This window comes from Sapajus apella, unplaced genomic scaffold (genome assembly GCF_009761245.1).
Source record: "Sapajus apella isolate SASKATOON/1434 unplaced genomic scaffold, GSC_monkey_1.0 scaffold9, whole genome shotgun sequence".
NCBI classification, from domain to species: Eukaryota; Metazoa; Chordata; class Mammalia; order Primates; family Cebidae; genus Sapajus; species Sapajus apella.
The window spans coordinates 13,859,711-13,880,696 of NW_022436949.1; the positions used below are offsets into that span (position 1 = coordinate 13,859,711).

The window sequence follows — 20,986 nt, forward strand, 5'->3', positions numbered from 1 at the left end:
CTCTAAACCTTGATCATTTCCACCAGTGCTCCAACAACCCTTCCCCAAGAGCTGAAGATTTTCTTGGCCTGCTTCTTCCCATTTTTGGTCTCTGTTCAAATTTCACTTTACAAGAAAGTCCTTCTTTTTTCTTTAACTTTTATTTTAGGTTCAAGGTTATATATGCAGGTTTGTTATCTAGGTAAATTGTGTTTATTGAAGGTTTGGTGTGCACATTATTTTGTCACTCAGGTAATAAGCATAGTACCCAATAGGTAATTTTTCAATCCTCTCTGTCCTCCAACCATCCACCTTCAAATAGGCCACAATGTCTGATGTTCCCTTCTTTATGTGCACATGTTAAGCTCTACTCCCACTTATAAGTGAGAATATCCAATATTTGGTTTTCTGTTCCTATGTTAGTTTGCTTAGGATATAACGGCTTCCTGTTACATACATATTGCTGCAAAGAACATGATCTCATTCTTTTTCATGGCTGCATAATATTCCACCATGTATGTTATTTACCTAATCCACATTTGTACCCACAACCCTGACTTTCATCCACTTACTTTATTTATTTATTATTTTATGGCACTTAAAAATGGTTGACATGCTAATTTTTTACTTGTTTATTTGCTTATTTTTTGTCCCTCTCCACTAGAATGGGTAGTGAAAGCAGAGACTTTTTTTTTCTGTTCACAATGTTTTGGATGATAAGTTGCATATGGTGGGTTCAATAAATATTTCCTGGCTTAATTAATAAACCTTTTGGAAATCCTATTCCTGCCACCAGTTAAATAGGACCCAAAAAGAATCTTGCAGATTTATTAAGCAAAATATAACTATTATCCTGTTTTAATTCGGAGAACTTATGTCAAAAAGCACACTTCCAATAGTCCTGTATCAAGTCTTCTCTAGTATAAATATTAAATATGATGTAGAATAACTATATTCTATATTAACTACAATAATAATGTTAAACTCTCTGTGAATGTTATTCATGAAAAATGTGAAAATTTGCAATTATTAAAAATTGTATTTATAAAAAGTATTGAGTAATAAGAGAATAAGATCATTTGTACAATCATTTTAACTTCATGATGAAGTTAACATAATATAGACTTTATAGTCACTGAAATACTTAAAAGTATATAATATATATATCCATGATATAAATGACATTTTAATAAACATTTTAAAAAATTCCCTACATTCATTCTCATTATAAATATACTTTTGTTTGTTTCTTACTTTTTTTAACAAGATACATTGTAGGATTTGGTGTTTTTGTACGTCATACATTCTCAGAGTTTAGAAAAGATGACTCCACTCCTGTCTCCAAAGGGGGCCCCTGGATGCTTTACCAATCCATATAACAATATTCCTTCCTTGTACAATGGTTGGTTTGAGGACAGGGATATAATCTAATTTAAGCCAATCTGCACATGGTATTCCTTAGACATCAGAGATTATTTCAGAGTAAGTCAATGAACAAATTGGTCCAATTAGAGGGAAGCCTGGGACTTGTGCTTGATGGTTCTAGGTAGCTATGTGAGCATGTGAGCTCAAGAAATTTTGTAACACTTGCATGCACTACTATAAGGAGCTCCGCCAGAAGATACATCTTAAGACAAAGCAAAGAAGAACCTAGAAAATGAAAGAGAAATCAAGCAGAATATCTGATGAAGTTATGACTGAAGCTTGTATATCATGGCCTGTCTAGTATGAGAGCCAACTTATTTTCGGGTTTTGTGCTTTATTTGTTCAGGACAGTTTGAGGTGGGTTTTTTGTTGTTGTCAGCCAAGTATCTACCATATTTCTATAACTTCTGTAAGTTTTCACACATATGCAAATTTAAAAATTGACACAGAACTGCAGATTAACATGAATGGTAATCCTGTCAGACTCAATAATGCAATTCTGCAACAGACAGAGATAGAACTAAAGTAGCATATGCATGCTTCTTCATATATATATATTTACATTAAAATTATATATTAAGTAACCAAGGGAGAAAAGATGCCCTATTGTTTTTAATGGAGTATTTTCTGATTTCTATGAGATTATTTTCTTTCTTTAAGTGCTAATGATTCTGCTCAGCGTTGTCATTGCCTTTAAAAGAAAAAGTTATCAATATTTTAAAAGTCACTTTGCATGAGCAGACACTTTTATAAAGAAGACATTCATGCAGCCAACAAACATGAAAAAAGCTCAACATCACTGATCATTAGAAAAATGCAAAGCAAAACCACCTGAGATACTATCTCATGCCAGTCAGAATGGTGAATATTAAAATGTCAAGAAACAATCCAGATGCTGGTGAGGTTGTGGAGAAAAATGAACACTTTTACACTGCTGATGGAAATGTAAATTAGTTCAACGATGTGGAAGATGGTGTGGTGATTCCTCAAAAATCTAGAAACAGAAATACCATTTGACCCAGCAATCCCATTACTGGGCATACACCCAAAGGACTGCACACCATTCTATTATAAAGATACATGCACCCATATGTTCATTGCAGCACTGTGCCCAATAGCAAAGACATGCAATCAACCCAAATGCCTATCAGTCATAGACTGGATAAATAAAATGTGATATATATACACCGTGGAATATTATGCACCCATAAAAAGAAATGAGATCATGTCCTTTGCGGGGACATGGATGGAACTGGAAGCTATTATCCTCAGCAAACTAATGCAGGAACAGAAAACCAAATACCACAGGTTCTTACTTATAAGTGGTAGCTGAATGACACATGGACACATGGTGAGGAACAACACACACTGGGGCATGTCAAGGAGACAGGGGGAAGGAGAGCATCAGGAAGAATAGCTAACAAATGCTAGGCTTAAACCTTAGGTGACAGGTTGATCTGTGCAGCAAATCACCATGGCATACATTTACGTACGAAAAAACCCTGCATATCCTGCACATGTACCACAGAACTTAAAACAAAAGTTAAAGAAGAAAAATGAATAAAAATAATAAATGAGATTAGGCATTTGGCACATAAATTTTTTTTTAATTAAAAAAATAAAAAGTCACTTTGTAGAATGAAATTTGCAGATTATTTACAGTGAAAGAACGCTTTGTTCCCCTCTACTATCCATTAGAGTTGGGTCACTAAAAAAAATGTTTTCATATCCAATTCATGAAAAAATGAGTGTGAAAAAAAATAAAAAGAAAGAGAAAATATAAAAGTAATTAGACAATTAGAATAGAAATATTCTTTGGATTATTCACTGTTTTACTTTATCCTTTTTTGAGAAGCTAATTGGGAACTGATTACATTCTCAGGATTCCTAGAGATGCTGCAGATGGCTTTAAAAATATTCTCAAATTAAAACACAAGTTACGTGTGTGCTCTGGCAACAGTAATCATAAAACTTTACTTCTTAAGTTCACTCATTAAAAAAAAAAACTTTTATGTTCATGGGTAGATGTGCAGGTTTCTTATACAGGTAAATTAATGTCACAGGGGTGTGTTATACAGGCTATTTCATGACCCAGGCGCTCAGCCTAGCATCCAACAGGTTTTTGTGTTGTTTTTGCTCCTCCCCTTTCTCCCAGCCTCCACCCTCAGGCGGGCCCCAGTGTCACAAACTCACTCTTATTTTCACTGAGATTATCCTATGAAAAATATTTTATTCTATTGAAAAGCTACTTTTTATAAAAGTTCTCATCCTGAGTATATTCTAATAAATAGCAACTAAAAAGACAAGAAACAAATGCTCATAATTAGATATATCTTGCTGTAATTTATATTTCTTTTATTCACATTATACAAATAAATATTTATACCAAGTTGTAACATTCAACATTTTATGAAAACAGATGTAAATAAAATTGTAACTTTATCAAACATTAGACTAGGATCCAGGAAACCTCTTTACTACATCAGATTCCACTTACTGTAAGATTAAACAGGGAAACCATTCACCATATATTTCTTTAAAAATGGCTGGCATAACATTTGCCATCTACTAGAGTTGCTTTAAGAATTACTTAAGTCAGACATTTGTGTACTCATGAAAATTGTCAGATGCTTTTAAGGTAGCTATAATCTACATTTCCAAACCAACTTCGTTTTTCTCTCTCTTGAGTGTTTCCATAACAGATTTGCCTGTGTTGCAGTAGAAAAACACATACTGCCTGAGTGCTCTGATGATGTTACTTCTAGAGCCTTTCCTGGTACAGCTTGTTTTGACCTAGGACAAATCACTGGAACCATCTGGTCTTTGGTTTCCTCATTTTTCAAAGGTTAGAGAGGAAATATTTGGATTGGATGAATGCAAAGAGTTTTTTTCAAGACTCTAACACTAAAATGGAATCTTACACATTGGTTAGTCCCAAGAAAGTAAATAATAAAAAGGAAATTCATCTGCATATGATGAATTGTAAAGGAATAATTTAACTCTAAATTTACTTTCAACATGATTCCATTAAATGACTTTGGCTATCTTTTTTCTCTTTTAGCAAAATAATATACAAAAAAGTTTATAAAGTAGAATATGTGTATATTTTCTGTTTTTAGTGATAACTAGGTTTTCAATAATTTCCTATACAGTTTTTTAGGATGATTTTAAAAGTTTGTTTATATATGTGGACCCTCCATCTCAATGTCCTTGTTCCCTTTGTATTGGCTGTCTCCAAATTCTTCTAAAATCCACGAGAATCCTTGCCTCAGATGACTTGCACTTGTAGTTATTTCTGCCTGATAAACTCCTCCACCTAATTATCACTTACCTGGATCATTTGGATCTCAGTTCAGCTCTCATCTTCTCATTAAATTGTAACTTACTGGCATAGCCATCATTGTCTGTTATAGTCTCTACTATTATTCTCAATATTTATCTTTTCCATTGTGCCTATTGCAAGATAAAATTCCTTTGTGTATTTACTTACTCAACCTTGACAAGAATATGTATTCTTTCTGTCTTCTTTACTACAGTGCCAAGATCAATCCCTGGCAATAAATCTTATTTTTGTTGAATGAATATGAAAATACCTTTGGGCATATATAGCCTACAAGCTCCACAATTATTAAAATATTAATATAAAATGTATTCAAACATAAGCAGTTATGATTATGTTACATATTTAAATTATTTCCATAATTTGACCCATGAACAAGTAACTATGCCTAGTATATTTCATATAGAGTTAAATTTACACCTTTTTTCTCTTAAAGGTTATTTGAAATTTCAAATGGTAACAAGCTTGGAATTGTTTTTTTCTTCAACTATGGACTGTATCAAAGTTTATGAGCTATAATTGTCTTTTGGTTTCTGCCAGGCATCAGGATAGCTCATTTGCATGACTGATATAAAATTTACTTATTCAATGAATGATGCGCTGTACTAACCCATCTCTGTAATAATAACTGCAGTGTGACTAACAATAACTAATCTTGTCTCAACTACAAAAGCACGTAAATTAGTAAAATAAATGTTTAGTTGTGTATGTGCATGTGTTTGCATGTTGGAGTTGGGGTGGATTATGCTCTTTGATTTCAATGCAATGCTGCACACTCTTTATACAATCTGGAAAAAAAAAATGTGCAGAAAAATGACAGTCAATCCTAGCCATGAATCAAGTCACTATATCTATTCTCTTAGACATAAATACCACCTAAAACTTTATAAATTAACACATTGTCTATTTTTTTTAGTGGTGAGGTATATTAGTCTGTTCCCACGCTGCTATTAAGAACTGCCAGAGACAGAGTAATTAATTAAAAAATAAAAAGAGATTTAATTGACTCACAGTTGTGCATGGCTGGAGATGCCTTGGGAAACCTACAGAAGGGGAAGCAAACATGTCCTTCGCATGGCAGCAGGTAGGAAATGTGCTGAGCAAAGGGGGAAAAGCCCCTTATAACATCAGATCTCACAAGATTTCACCCACTATCACAAGAACAGCATGGAGGTAACTGGCTTCATGGTTCAATTACCTCCCGCCGGGTCTCTCCCATGACACATGGGGATTATAACTACAATTCAAGATAAGACTTGGGTGGGGACACAGCCAAACCATATCATAAAGTCTCTTCATCACAACAACCAGATTAGAAACTTAAGCATTCCTGCATCTTCTTCGCACTCTTATGAATTAATGATCATAACAAAACAAATACAACTGAATAATCTCTTTTTCACTGGGATATGGAATTCAGCATAACTTGAAGATATGTTTAAAATGTGGTATTAGAAACAAAGTCCAAATACTAGACAGTCCATTTAAACAATTGAGAGGAGAAGAATGACACAGGTATAGCTACTTGTTTTATTTAGGAATATAAATTAACTAAACATATTATTAATATTTCTATAGCCGACTTTCAATAGTGATTTTCCAATAGATTTTAGGGTACTAAAACCATGATAATCTGAGATACCTAAAAATAGATAGCAAGATATTTTCAATTCCACTGAATATTAACTTATATACTGTTATAGATGATTTCTTTTATTCTCAGTAATTTTTAAAGTGTTTAAAATAAACATGAAAACAAACACGCAACTGAATAAAATGGAGAAAAATAAAGACTAGATGTTATGTGATTCCATTAGTATAATATCTATGCATATATAAAAGATAGGCATACATCATACACAGTCCAGATGATACGTATAATATGTATATCATAGAGAGAAAAATTGGGGAAATAATTCAAACTAAACTGTTAACTAAGACTACTTGCAAAAGTGGCATCTTACAGAGGAGAGGTTTGATTTTTAATTTTCAAACGTTTTACTTAAATTTATTACAATGAATGTATACAATAATTGAAAAGTATATAAAATGGCTCTGATGTATATTTTGCATGTTTCAATTTTATTTATTCAAAGTATGGTTTGTAATATGTATATTTTCAGCTTATTGGAAGCATTCAAAATAGAGTTATATTATCAATTTCCAGGCTAAATAAATGTTGCTATTTTTCCTCAGCATCCATGTGAAATGTCTATAGAGCCCAGCTTCCCTGCCTGTTTATAAACATTCAGAGGACCCTGGTGTGATCAGGGGCATCATTACATTACTGCTTAATAGCACACACTGTTGATACATTAATTGCTTTATTGACTATTTTTAAAGTTTATGACCTCATCTGCATTCCAATTTGACCTTGCTTTGCACTTTTTTAGAGAATCGCCACATTCAACGACCTATATAATATGTATTATACTAATACATTTATGAAATGAAAAAAAGAGCTAGCTGATATTCACCTCATTTTTTAAAATAACTAATTCATTGTTAGGTAGACTCTATATTACAAAGAATTGCATAATCATAAAACTATGATGGTGTAGTTTCATAATTAGAAAAGATGTTCCAATTTTTTTTGTAGTTTTCTTTTAAACAATAGTTACCAGATGAACAGTCTGGTCAATATTCTCATGGTTTGAGGCAAGGGAAATGGCTCTTAACTTCATATAGATGTCTTATTTGAAAATGACAAATGGAATCAGAATGTTCTCCTTGACACCATATATAACTGTTCAAAATAGGATTTTAAATGGAAATTTTACTAATTTATTTTATTTTTTTATTTTTTATTTTTTGAAACAGGGTCGTGCTCTGTTTCCCAAGCTGGAGTGCAGTGCTACAATTATAGCTTATTGTGGCCTCCAACTCTTGGGCTCAAGTGATCCTCCTGCCTCAGCTTCCCTGGTCACTAGACTAAGGTGTGTGGCACTATGCTCAGCTATTATTTATTTGTTTATTTTTGAGACAGGGTATGACTATATTGCCCAGGCTGTTCCCAAACTCCTGGGCCCAAGCGATCCTTGCACCTTTGGAAATTTTATTTCTAAAACCTAAATAAAGTCTTTGCTTCCTAACAAATAAAAGCTGACTGGGAAACGTTTCTTAGTTAATTGAGGCCATAGAAATTTGGTTAGGATTGCAATATGAAAATTAAATCTTTCAGGCCGGGCGCGGTGGCTCAAGCCTATAATCCCAGCACTTTGGGAGGCCGAGGCGGGTGGATCACAAGGTCAAGAGATCGAGACCATCCTGGTCAACATGGTGAAACCCCGTCTCTACTAAAAATACAAAAACATTAACTGGGCATGGTGGTGCGTGCCTGTAATCCCAGCTACTCAGGAGGTTGAGGCAGGAGAATTGCCTGAACCCAGGAGGCGGAGGTTGCGGTGAGCCGAGATCGCGCCATTGCACTCCAGCATGGGTAACAAGAGTGAAACTCCGTCTCAAAAAAAAAAAAAAAAAAGAAAATTAAATCTTTCATTTTACAGGTAGCCTTTCAACACATAGTCTGATGTTTACATAATAAAATAGCAAATTTGGCATGTTTGCCAGTTTCCCCTTCCTTTTCCATGCTGAAAACTCTCTCCAAGGAAAACGAAAACAACAGCTCCTCATGCTATTTATCTCTCACTAAGCACAAAATAGCATGTTTGTGAATTTTCCATTCTAAGAAAAGTTAGACAAGGTATTACATTCCATATCAGAACGGATGACACAGACTTTTGGGATATTTATTTAATTTTCATTATTCGAGAGTATTACTATATAATATCGTGATTGCTTAAATGGTTTAGAAAGTGGAACACACAAAGTATTTCCCAGATGGAATGTAAATGAAGGAACCTGGCAAAAATACGAATGAAAGAATGAGGAAATAATGAGGAGAAATTAGAATGTCAGAGTTTGATACAATAGGGACAGTCATCTATTCTTATTTCTTTTTATTGATGAAGAAATGAACATCCGGAACTATTAGATGACTTGTTCACAGCTTGGAATTCGTAGGTAGTGCAATGGTGATGTGAAACTAAGAGGCCTTGCTACTCTTTCCTCGGAGCTTTATTACTGTTTGTGAATACAAAAGACCATGGAAAGACAATGAAGACAATTAGATGATTTGCAAAGTTGCTAACATATGAAGGAGATGTAATTTCTTTCATATGTTAGAAATTTTACATCTTAGAGATATTTACATGCGGCAAACTTGATCGGAGCACAACACATGCCCTAAACAACAGTTGGGCCTACTAACAGCATAGCTGAGTCTTAGAGGAGGGATTGTGGGGGTAGGAATTAAAGATTTACACTCCATTTCCAATTATGGCGAATAAGTATTGGAATAAATATTATATATGTTACAAATTGTGAACTCGTGATTTCAATTAATATAATGTGGAGCAGCTGGGATGTGAGATATTTTAAGTAATTTTATATATGAGTTTATGGTTATCACTTGTTAGATTAGCTAGAAGTATTTTCCACATCTGGCACACCAAAATCCCAAATGACTTTATGAAGTTAGACAGTCATATCACTATTTGGAATAGAAAAGTTCCTTTACACCAAGATTGTAGCCATTAAATCTACTACAATTTAATTTCATCTTTCCAATGGTTTGCTTCCTATGATCATAAAAATATAATTATTTGAGAAACAGAATAAAATGTATTCCTCAACTAATTTTATCAAGTAATGAATCTCACTTCCTGATTGTAGAAATAGCACTTTATGAAATTACTTCATGATCCCAAGTCTTTTTTTACTTAACCTCTTTACCAGGAAGACTTTCATCTCAGCTTCAGCTCTAAATCACTTTATTCATGAATAATGAACTAACAATCCTGTGTACTTGTGAATTATTTTAGATATCTAAATTATTGTTAAAATTTACATTCTCACTTCATGTGACAGAGTATCTAATTGAATATGCAGTTGGTATAGCAGCCACTTCCTCAGACTCTTATTTGAATATTAAAGAACAGATTGAGGTATTAGAAAATGGGAACATAAAAAATTGAACAAAAAGGGATAGTTCCTCAGACCAAGAGCATTTTTAACTGCAATGTAGAACAATTAAGAATTACTATTCTGCTAGATACCGAGACAATTTTCTTAGAAGAAACATATAAGCACTCTGTAATAGCCCATTTCAAAGACTGATAATAAAATGTCCAGGCCATAACAGTATAATAAATGTATCATTAACTTTTTTTAGTTAACAAACATTTAAGATGAAAGAAAAAGTGTTTTTGTTTTTTTCATTTTGATTTTCTGTAATTAACTGCAAAGTTTTTAAAGCCTTAGCAAATTTTAGTAATAGTCCAGTGAATGACCCTATTAATCTAAAGGCTAAAGTGGTTGAAGCCTAAATAATCATCTTGTATGTCTTTATATCTTGAGTAGTAAAACAGAATAAAGTTCTACAACTTGGAATATTTTAAATAATAAACAACAAACTCCTAGCTTTAGCTATGCCTGGACTGGTGAAAACTTGAGTGATAGTACTTGTTAATACAGTTCATCATCTCCCTCTCTTTTCTCCTCTTAAAAGAATATAACATTTTTCAAATTCTAAAAGAATATGATATATTAAGCAAATGTAAGAACCTAACCTATATGTATATGTATATAGGGTATATGCATATTATATATAGGTTTTATGTATATGTATATGCATATGTATATGTATATAGGTTAGGTTCTTACATTTGCTTAATATATCATATTTATATATATTATTAATATGTATATATTAAGAATATATTTTTAATATATCATATTAATATATCATATTATTTTATATAGTCAGTACATTATATTCTTTTACATATAAAATATATATGTATTCTCTATATACATATCTGAAACAAATTCAGTGACAAAATTGATAGCAATTTCTCACTTTAAAAATTCACATTTCTGAAGAGGGTAAAGTAGATATTTCCATACTGAATTTCTAGTAATACTAAGATTTATGCTTACTTTATTTGATGTAATCATAATCCAGCAGATAATCAATATATTTCAATCTTACAACTCCCACTCATCCAAACCTTGACAAAAATATTCCATTTTGTTTATAACAGATAATAATATTTTCTGGTCAACAATACACTTACTACAGAATATATCCATGAAAATAGGACCTGGGCATTATCTTTCCATTAAGTTTGGTTTCCTTGTTATTGTTTAATGTTAACTTTCTTTTTCAGAAGTCTCATCTGAATAGATGTTTAATATTAGCAGTTTTTTTAAAAATATGTCCTTTACCCCATCTTTCTAGTTATACTTCTCATCTGGACCCGAGTTGGTAATACATTTTCTTGTTATTTTTCTGTGAGACAGTGTCCTGAATCTGTCGGCAGTCCATAAGTTATTTCTATATATGACATAATTAAGAGAGAGCTCCAAGACATCAGCAGGTATAAACTCAGTTTTGTAAGATCAATCCATTACTATCTAAAAACTATAAATAGAGGAGAGTAGATGAGATGCATTTTTTTTTCCATTGCAGTGGACGAGAGCAAGGCTAACAGAACTTGTAAAGTATTTGATCATGTATGTTGAGACCAAGAATGTGTCATTAATGCAGTCTTACCAAAATGAACTGTCTCCTGTATATGTTACCAAAAGGATACATACTAATAAGAAAAAATATATATTAAAGAATCATGGGAGACCTCAAAGTAAAATTACTCTCTCCAGTTACATAATATTTTCTAAAAGCATAATTTTGATTTTTTATAAACTTAGAATCCTTTATTAATTCAGTTTTTCTCAAATTTAATTTATATATTACAATTTCATTTGACTAACTACTTTTTAATTCCGTTAACATTTTCACCTGAACTCAAGCCTGGAAAATAATTCTGAATGAACATTAAGAATGAAGTTGATGTGAAAACAGACAAATAACAGAATCCAAAACAAAACCTACAATGAATTCTGTATTTCAGAAGTAAAGAATCCTTTTCATAAAGGAAACGAAATATTTTCCTCCAGGGAAAATAACAGTGTTTCAATGAAAGATACTAGTAGATTTCACTAGCATAAATATAAATGGAAATGAGATAAAGAGGTAATGTAAAAATCATAGTGCATGGTCATGATATTAAGAAAAGTCTCATGCCTTAATATTTAGGAAGGCAGGTATAGATAGATGATCGTGTTGAAGTTTATGTATTTTTTTAATTTAAGATCATATTCTTCCAATTTGGTGGCAGTTTTCAGTTTGCATGTGATAGAATAAATATTGTTTTTGTCTAATGTTACAAAGAAAAGCAGTTTCACATACCCCAGACTTTTTGAGAAAGACATTAGGATAATGATCAGTAACCTCTACATAAATGTTTTATGACTGTTGACCTGGCAGTGAGCAGATTATAACCACAGGATTCTGGAAGAAGGAAGGTAGAAAATATTCCCTTAGAGAAACAAATGCTTCAATCATCTCTACTGATAAGTGTACTCTTCAAGTATTTCCTGAGTACTTACTGTGTTTTACATTTATGCTAGTGGTGAGTGTACAGTGGAGGAAAGGTACTGCCACTCTGTCAAGAACAGGCAATGGATCGAACATGATATTGGGGAAACCGCCTTCTCCAGGGGAATGATGGAACTTGAAATTCACACCAGGCCTTCAGAAATCCCATTTGCATTCCTTGGCAGTGCACCAACTTGACTCCATCTAAACAATGGTCTTCTCTTTAACTCCTGTTCCTCTTTTGTGATATTAATTCATTTATTTTTTTAATATATGTCAGCATACTTCTGTTGGAAGATGAGCTCTTTTAATTTTGGAGCTCATTTTAATTTGTTTCCACGTTACAACTCCCTGACATTCTTAGATAATTATAATGGTTGTTAAAAATATATATATGTATTGGCTAATTGATGACATTTCAGACATAAAGCCCTGAACAAGTTTGAACTAGTCACACCAACAAACTGAACTGATAAAAATGCCTGCCTCAGAAAACAAAAAATAGCACAGAAAACAGGCCACAGAATTTACTCATTAAGGATCTTCTAGAGTCAAAGTATACCATCTTCTTGTGTATCAATTGTCTTTATTAGCATGCAAATCAGAGATAGAGAGTAAAAGTGTCTCATCACTTAAAGCTCTGACTCCTAAAAAAATGATCCTGAGTGGACTATATTTAAAATATAAAATAGCAGCAAAGAAGAAAACATGTCTGGCCATACCATATGTGAAGGAAATGTTTAACATTAAAGTTAAGACAATAAAATTTAAATTTCCCATGAAATGAACTCTAGAGGAGACAACAAATAATTTTCAATCTTCATGAAATGACTTGTCTCATGAAAAAGAAGTGTTGCTAACACTAGTTATCATTTGAGTGATTCCACAAAGAATTTCTGACTAAAAATTCTTAGTTTTTCTTATGTCATAGAATACATAGTCACCATTTATCAAATATCTATTTAAAAGAATAAATGAACATATATTAAGTTTAAAAATAGGTAATCAAGAAAATGGTTTTGCTTATTTTTCTGAATTCACCTGATGTGTACTTGGGATACTGAATATGAAAATGTGACATCAATAATTCTAGCTTCCTATAAAACACATTTGCTATTTGCAAGAGTAACGATTTCAGAAAGCAAAAATTATTAGTATGATGATTTAAAAAAATGAATAGAGCTTGGGTAGCTTCTCTGCTTTTTACCTGAAACTTCTCATTTACTTTGAAGGAACAGGGAGTGGGGAGACTGAACTCGTGGACCTCTTTACCAACTCTCACAACGATGATGAATAGGGAAAAAAATTCAAAGTTTTGGCCACTATCATACTATTTACTGTTCATTCTCCTCATACCTTGGTTTAAAATGCAGGACAGGTATACAAAAGCTAGCAAGGGTGGGTGGAAAGCACTCAATGAGTGAATAAGCTGTGAAATAATATGATAAGAATCCTGATTTAGAAAATCATTTTTTAAAGTTATGTATATTATAATCACATGTAAAATATTTTCAATGGCTTGAGATAAATGGGATCAGAATTCTGTAATCATTCAATTATATTAAGTCCCTTTAGTAGCTAGAGGCAAATTGGATTTGCTGATTGATTGATCGATTGATTGTCTACGGCATTTGCATCAGCCAAGATCTAGTTGGGAAAATAGAGAGCACATTAGTTGTTTAAACAGAGATAATTTAACATGGGGAATTGTTAATTATTGGAAAACTAAAGGTACAAATAAAAAGTAAGAAAAGGAAAGAACGAGAAAGAACACTGATGTAGCCTAGTAATGAGAAATTGTGAGAAAAACTAGAATACCTGTACAGCTTAGGAAACAAAAGGAAGGAGTTCGGGGTTATCAGAAACTAAAAATCTGGCAGAGAGCCCCATGGAACTGGGACTCAGTCTTCTACAGAAAGGAAACTGGCGACTCTTGGTTTCTCCAAGGGAAAGTGATGAGACTGATTCCAGGAATGCAAAAAGGAAACCAAGAAACTGGCAATGCAACCAGGAAATGGCTGCTGCCAGGATGAAGTGCCATTGCAGCGGCAACCCTGAAAGGACCAGACTGCCAAGCAGGGCGCAGTAGTTCCCCCTCCCCTGCCATTCGGCCTCCCTCTAGCGTGCCCTACTGGCCAAACTTAAGAAGCCGGAGAGCAGAGCGGATATGCAGAGTGCTGGGACCAGCCCAGGAATCACAAAGGTGGTGGGTTTGGAGCTGAAAGATAACAGCTAAAAAACTGGCACTGATGTTTAATTAAGGAAATTAAGATGTGATAACTGATAAGCATTCTTTTCTAAATTGTTATTCTGTGAAAAAACAAGCTGAGGTTCTGACTCCAGAAATAGCGCTGAGCCTGTCCAGAGGCAAGGTGGTTGGGGACTTGTGAGAGGAACAGAAGAGATGAAAATCTTCGAAGCACAATTTTGTCATCTGATCTCCTTTTTTGAGTCTCCTTTGGAAAGAATCACCTCCTCGGTGATTCAGTGACATTGTCTATAAAACTGCACTGAGTTTTTACCCTACTCTACGCTATATATAAATATAAGCCAAAACCACACAGGACCTGGCTATATTTGGTATGCCTCATCTATCATGGATAGTTAATTTGTGCATTCATCTTTTAAAACTAATAATGAATTTCTAAAACCTTTTAAACGGGCTTAAGTTTTATAATCCATTTACTGAACATGCCTGCAATGAAAAATTAATTATTAAACAAGAGCCTTGGGAGGACATCAGCGGCCTTGTCACCCACGCACTTGATTGATAACATGTCAGTTTCCAGACCACGGAGGGCGCTGACAACTCTCAAATTTAAACCTGGAAGGGTAATGCTAAGCATGTCATGGCATAAGTCACATTTTAAAATTATTTTTTATTAAATGTTAGATAGAATAAATTCATCCATGCCTCTCAAACTCAGCCTGATTAAATAAGCTGGCACTCTTTCAAATGTAAAGCATGGTTATGGCTTCTCAAGGGCATCCAAAACACTGAAGCATAAGACACGGTAAATACAAAAGGCAAAAGAGGTGGACAGTGATATATTCACAAGCACCATGGGTGAAGTGAGGTTTTTGAAAATGCTGAGGCTAACAAAACAAGGGCAGCACAGTACCCAAATGGTAAATGCACCTGCAGTGAGAGACTCTGCTTGAGTGCTGGTGCATAAAAGTGTCCACCACTAAGGGGAAAAAACAACAATAACCACAACAAAACCCTAAGAAACAGAAAGGAACAGCTGTAACCAATTTTCAAACCCTAAGTTTTGGGGTTGGGTTAGGAAGTTAAAATTGTTCAATATTTGTGTCAGTTCTACCCTTTAATTTCACAAAGTTAACATGATTTTCTGTGACTATAAAAAAAGAAAACATCTGTTATAGTGTGTCTTCCTGTAGCAAATACTACTGCTTCTTGAACTCTTCTTCTTTCGGGAAAAGCTCAATCTTATTCTATAAAATGATTGAAATATTATGTATATCAAATATACTCCAGCAGTTCAGAGAGAACATATCATCTGTATTATTGCTGTCCAAAAATCCTCTGATATACTGAATTCAAATTAAAAGAACCTAAATGAAGAAAACAATAATTTACTTAGACCCAACTGGGTCACAATATTTGAAAAATGATACAGATTATTTTTACTATATATTATAGACAGTGGATTTACTTCATTTTTTTTTTCAATAATTGTTTGCAATTAACTAGGCTAATGGGCTAAACTCTACAGAAGGGAAATATATATGAACAGCACTGCCTAGTCTTGCAGAGCTTTGTATTTAATGGGAAGATACAATAAAGGAAAATGTTCTGTGTTATCTGAGAGGCACAAGAAAAGTGCTATATAAACTGAAGCTTGGGTTCTCAGAGATTTCATTAAGAGAGTATCATATCAGCTGGACATTTTATTGAATGTTACTATTTTTCCAGGTAGTTGGAGTACATTGGTGAGTAGTCACAGCTCTCTGCCCTTGTGAAGTTTGTATTCAAGTGAGTACAGGCCAATAATATTCAATACACAGTAATAAATACGTTATGTGACATGTTAGAATATTCATGCTAAGAACAAAAGAAAAATTACACTGGAGAGTTGGGAATCTGAATACTTCATGCTGTGAATGAGTGATTACAGTTTTAATTAGGGTGAGTGAGATGAGCCTCATTGAGAAAGAGATATTTGAAAAAAGATTCTACTACATTCTTTGAACTTTTAAACTAAATAAATTTAACTGTTAAAGGAATTAAGTAACTTGACATGTTAAGAATTTTAATAAGCATTGCTAGTGTGAGAGTGTTTTAAGAAAGGAAATTGCATCAAAATTATAAATTACGTTTATGTTTATGCTCAGAACCTAGCACCAAACTGACATAGAGTTAGCACACAAAAATGTTTACTGAATAAATGTACAAGTAAACTGATAGTATCATGAAATCCTCGAATGAATGTATCTAAATGTGAATAGTCCTATTTAGCTAGTAAGTGTCTGGTTTCTTGCAGAATCATGAAAAAAAAAAACTCAAAAAGTTAAGACCTTATTCCAATCGGAAAGGTAAAGGATTTTATAGAAAATTCAGTATAGATTTGAAAACTAAGAATTTAGCATCAAGGAAGAAAAGAAAAGAGAAAAAAGAATTGTTGACAGGAATAGAACTATGCTTTGAAGTAGTGGCTAAGTTTGATTAGATCTGAAAGACATTGGAGATGTGGGAGGTGATTATTAGACTCCTAAATATTCCTTTCAAGAGCTAATACAGACTTAATGTAGGATCATTATATTGGAACTTGAAAACTGGGCTATATCCAAAAGAAATGTATCCATTCACTCACTGAATCTTTTATTTAGGGAGTGTGTTAGTTCATTTGCATTCCTATAAAGGAATACCTGAGGCTGGGTAATCCGTAAAGAAAAGAGGTTTATCTGGCTCATGGTTCTACAGACTGCATAGGAAGCATGGTCTGACATCTATGTCTGGTGAGGCCTCAGGGAACTTACAATTATAGCAGAAGGTAAAGGGAACCCAGCATATCACATGACAAAAGCAAAAGCAAGAGAGGGAGGGAGAAGGTGTCAGGATCTTTTAAGCAACCAAATCCTATGTGAACTCACAGAGAGAGAACTCACTCATTACCAGGAGGACAGCACCAAATCATCCATGAAGGATGCACTCCCGTGAGCCAGACACCTCCCATTAGGCTGATCACCAACATTGGAGGTCGTATTTCAACATGAGATTTAGAGGGAACAAAGCAACCAAACCATATCAGAAAGAAAAGAAAGAAAAAAGTAAAAATTTGGGGCCAGGTTACATGCAACACTAGAATAGAGTGAGGATGAAACCTGTCAGTATTTTTTTTTTAATTCTCATAGCACTCACAATGCAATTATAAAGACATATAGGCACAAATTGTGATTATTGAAATTATACAATGAGAGTGCAAAGTGATATGAGAAATCTTAACATGAAGAGTTATCTAAATTGGACACCCATAGAGGCCTTCAGGGTAAGTAATAATTAATCCAGTTTAGATAGTGGCAGTAGTGTCAAGTGAGAAGAGAATGTGCCAGGGCCCAAGGGACAAATCAAGGAGCTTAGAAGAGGGTAGGAATAGCAAAGAGATGATAATCTAGAGATTGCTGATTTCAGGAGTTCTTGGAACTGAAGAAAAATAATAGCAATGTGTGAACCAATAGAGTTGTTCTTTGGGAAACTGCATAAATGGGTCTTCAACTACCACACATGCCAATAACTAGTAGTTTTAAAATATCTATCTATAGCTCTGCTCACTCTTCTGAGTTCTGTACTCCTACAATCTACTGCCTTATTATGATTCCAACCTGTGTGTGTATATATCACTCGGGTCAATATATTCCCAAACGAAACCTACACATATCCCTTACTTCTTCAAACTTCCTCTTCCCCTTTTTACTTAGTTGGTGAAAGAAACCGAGTTATCATCTCAGCAGTTGCCAAAAGAAAAGAAAACATAATTCAGGCATCCTTGACTTCTCCCTCTTCCTCATAGTTAGCCAGGTCCACTTCTACTCACACATTACTGCCAGTGGTCTCTGCAATGTCTCTTATAACCAGCCCTTATACTCAATTTTTATCAGGTTAGCTTCCCATCAATCTTTGACTCAGACTGTTCTAATTCAATTCTAATTGTTCTTCTGTCCTTTATTCCTTGTTGCTCTTCAATTCAGTCTTTCTACTGCTGCCCACGTGGTCTCTATACAATGAAAGAGCCACAGTGTCATATTAATAAGGCTCAATTAAAAAAATTAAAGAGCAACAAAATACTTCAATCAATTGTTACCAACTACAAATATAACCCAGGTAAACCATAAACTCCTTTGAAAGTGTCAGAGTCCTTTGCCATCAAAATCAGCCTTCTGTCCATCCTGTAGTAATAGCCATTTCCCCAGCCAATCATCCTTTAGAACATCTTGCTTCCCAAGCAAACTGGGTTCTAACCTAATCCTCTACCTTTGCTCAGATGGTAGCTGTTATTCATTTGTACTCAGTCTCATAAACATATACTTACCCTTCAAGGCCCAGTTCAAATGTCATTTAATCTCTAAATTCATTTAATTCAACCTGAAATGTCAGGCAGGCAAAGTTGAGATACAGGTTTCAGTCAGCACCAGATAGTACAAATACTGATAAGAGATGACAGCAGAAAAGAAAGAGCGTATTAAAAAAGAAGCGAAAGAAGAGGACCAAACCCAATTATAGTTCTAAGGACTATACTTCAAGGTTCTACGTTCTTTGAACTTTTAAACTAAATATAATTAGGTTTATATAGTTAAACTAAATATATTTAAACTATTCAACGACTAAGTTTTTATAGAGTTAAACTAAATCCATTTAACTGTTAAGGGAGTAAGTAAGTTGACATCATTCCTATTCTTCAATCATGTTGCTGGGAAAATAAATTTCACAAATAATAGAATCAACATTTCTTTGTGCAGAAAGAAACTAATACCATTCTTAATTTCTATCCATGCTAAGAAGTAGAGTTCTGGATTAATTCATCACCAAGTGATTATGTTCACAGTACTTTTAAATGGTGTAAAGCTAAGAAACAAATATCAAAATATTTTCTTCAGTTTTAAAATATTACTTTCCTGATACTTTTAAAGTGCTAAAGTCATCTATAGAAAATCTTTACTTGGAATTTTTGACTTGCATTTATCGAATACTTACTATGGGCCTATAAGTTTTTTAAGCAGCTATTTACAAAACGATAGATGAGGAATAGCAATTACAACTACTCACATTTCACAAAAGACTAAACCAAGACTTAGAAAGGCAAACTATCTTGCCAAAGTCACATAGCTAATAAGTGCAATGCACAAATAAGTGTGTCTGATTCAAATGCTTATTTTCTAACTAGAGAGCAGATAAGCTTGTTTACATAACCACTTTCATAAATAAAAGTAGAGATTTGATGCTTGGATTAAGATTCAAATATAGTTATTGTGCTTCTATTGACCACATTGTTTAGTATTTAATATAAAACAGCAAACTGATTTTAAAACTGAATTCAACACTTAAAAATTGTGCCTTAAAAGTTTTCAGAATTATGTTCTTGAAAATGATGTCACCAGTTGTAAAGGGGTGAGAATAGGGAGCTATGTCATGCTGTAGGGAATCCAAGTTTTAGTTTGTTACTTTCTCACTCCTTAGAAAACAAGGAGAGAAATCCCAATATGGGAAAAGCAGTGGCTTGTTCCCTGGCTGGCATGGTCTGAGAATGCTCTTGGTACAGCATTCTAAGTACCTAGGAGAGAATGTCAATCCCCTTGGTTTAATTAGGACCAGTGTTGTTTGGCTGTGACTGAAAGACAGAGAGAGGGCAACATGGGATCTAAGAAACAGCAGGAACAGACAGGGCTGTGTACTGTTAGTGGGGCAGAGGGGACAGCAGAGTCCCCCTTGGTAACAGTGAAACCCAGGTACTCTGCTTAAGAACAGAACCTTGAGGAGGCCATCTTTCTCACTCCCAAACTTGGATGCAATTGATGTATTTGGCTTCTTTAGCTTTTACTTCTTACTTGCCTTGTTTTAATTTCTACCAGTACAGGTAACTACACCAGAGAAATCTTACAAGAATTTAGTCACAGTCAGGAAGATTTTTCAGCTTATTGGTGTTTCCTCACAGTTTTTATCCAAAAATGTAGGTTTCCACTGTATTGTATCATTCGTTAAATATTTATCATGTGAAATAATGCTAAGAAATGTACTCCTTGTTCCCAGAAACAGTTACAACCACACTAGTTATATAAGAAGTGAGCTAGTTAGATTCTCTTGTAGGATGTCTTTATCTTCAGATTTCCTTGGGGTAAAAATTTTAAAGGATTCAAAATATTTGGTTTTATGTAAAGCCACATCATTAATTGTTAAAATATAGAAGGCAGAGTAATTATTAAGAAAAAAATTTATTAAAAATTAATATGCTATGTCAATAACCTCATTATTAAACAGATATTTACTAAGTATTTTAAAGCTGTTTTATAACTTCATAAGCTAGTCAATAACTTCCTAATTAAACTCAAATTTTAAAATAGACACAATAAAGTTCTCAGAAAGTATATTAAAATGCTTTTGCTTACAATCTAAGCATATACATGATATTATAATTTATACTGTTAGAATGGTAATCAAATATGTTCAAGGCTGAATTTTTAATGTATTAAATCTGTCCTAAAGGTCACTATTCTGTTTTAAAGTT

The 20,986-nt window shown here is 33.5% G+C and overlaps 1 protein-coding gene and 1 long non-coding RNA gene across 7 annotated transcripts in view; one reads left to right on the plus strand and one right to left on the minus strand.

The window, feature by feature from the left end:
- Positions 1 to 20,986, minus strand: part of PCDH9 (protocadherin 9) — a 908,561-nt gene that overhangs the window by 664,139 nt on the left and 223,436 nt on the right. The window lies entirely within an intron of this gene.
- Positions 1,606 to 19,484, plus strand: LOC116551158. Its single transcript, XR_004268737.1, has 3 exons — positions 1,606 to 1,699; positions 14,850 to 14,856; positions 19,473 to 19,484. It is a non-coding gene; the product is annotated as an uncharacterized LOC116551158 (long non-coding RNA).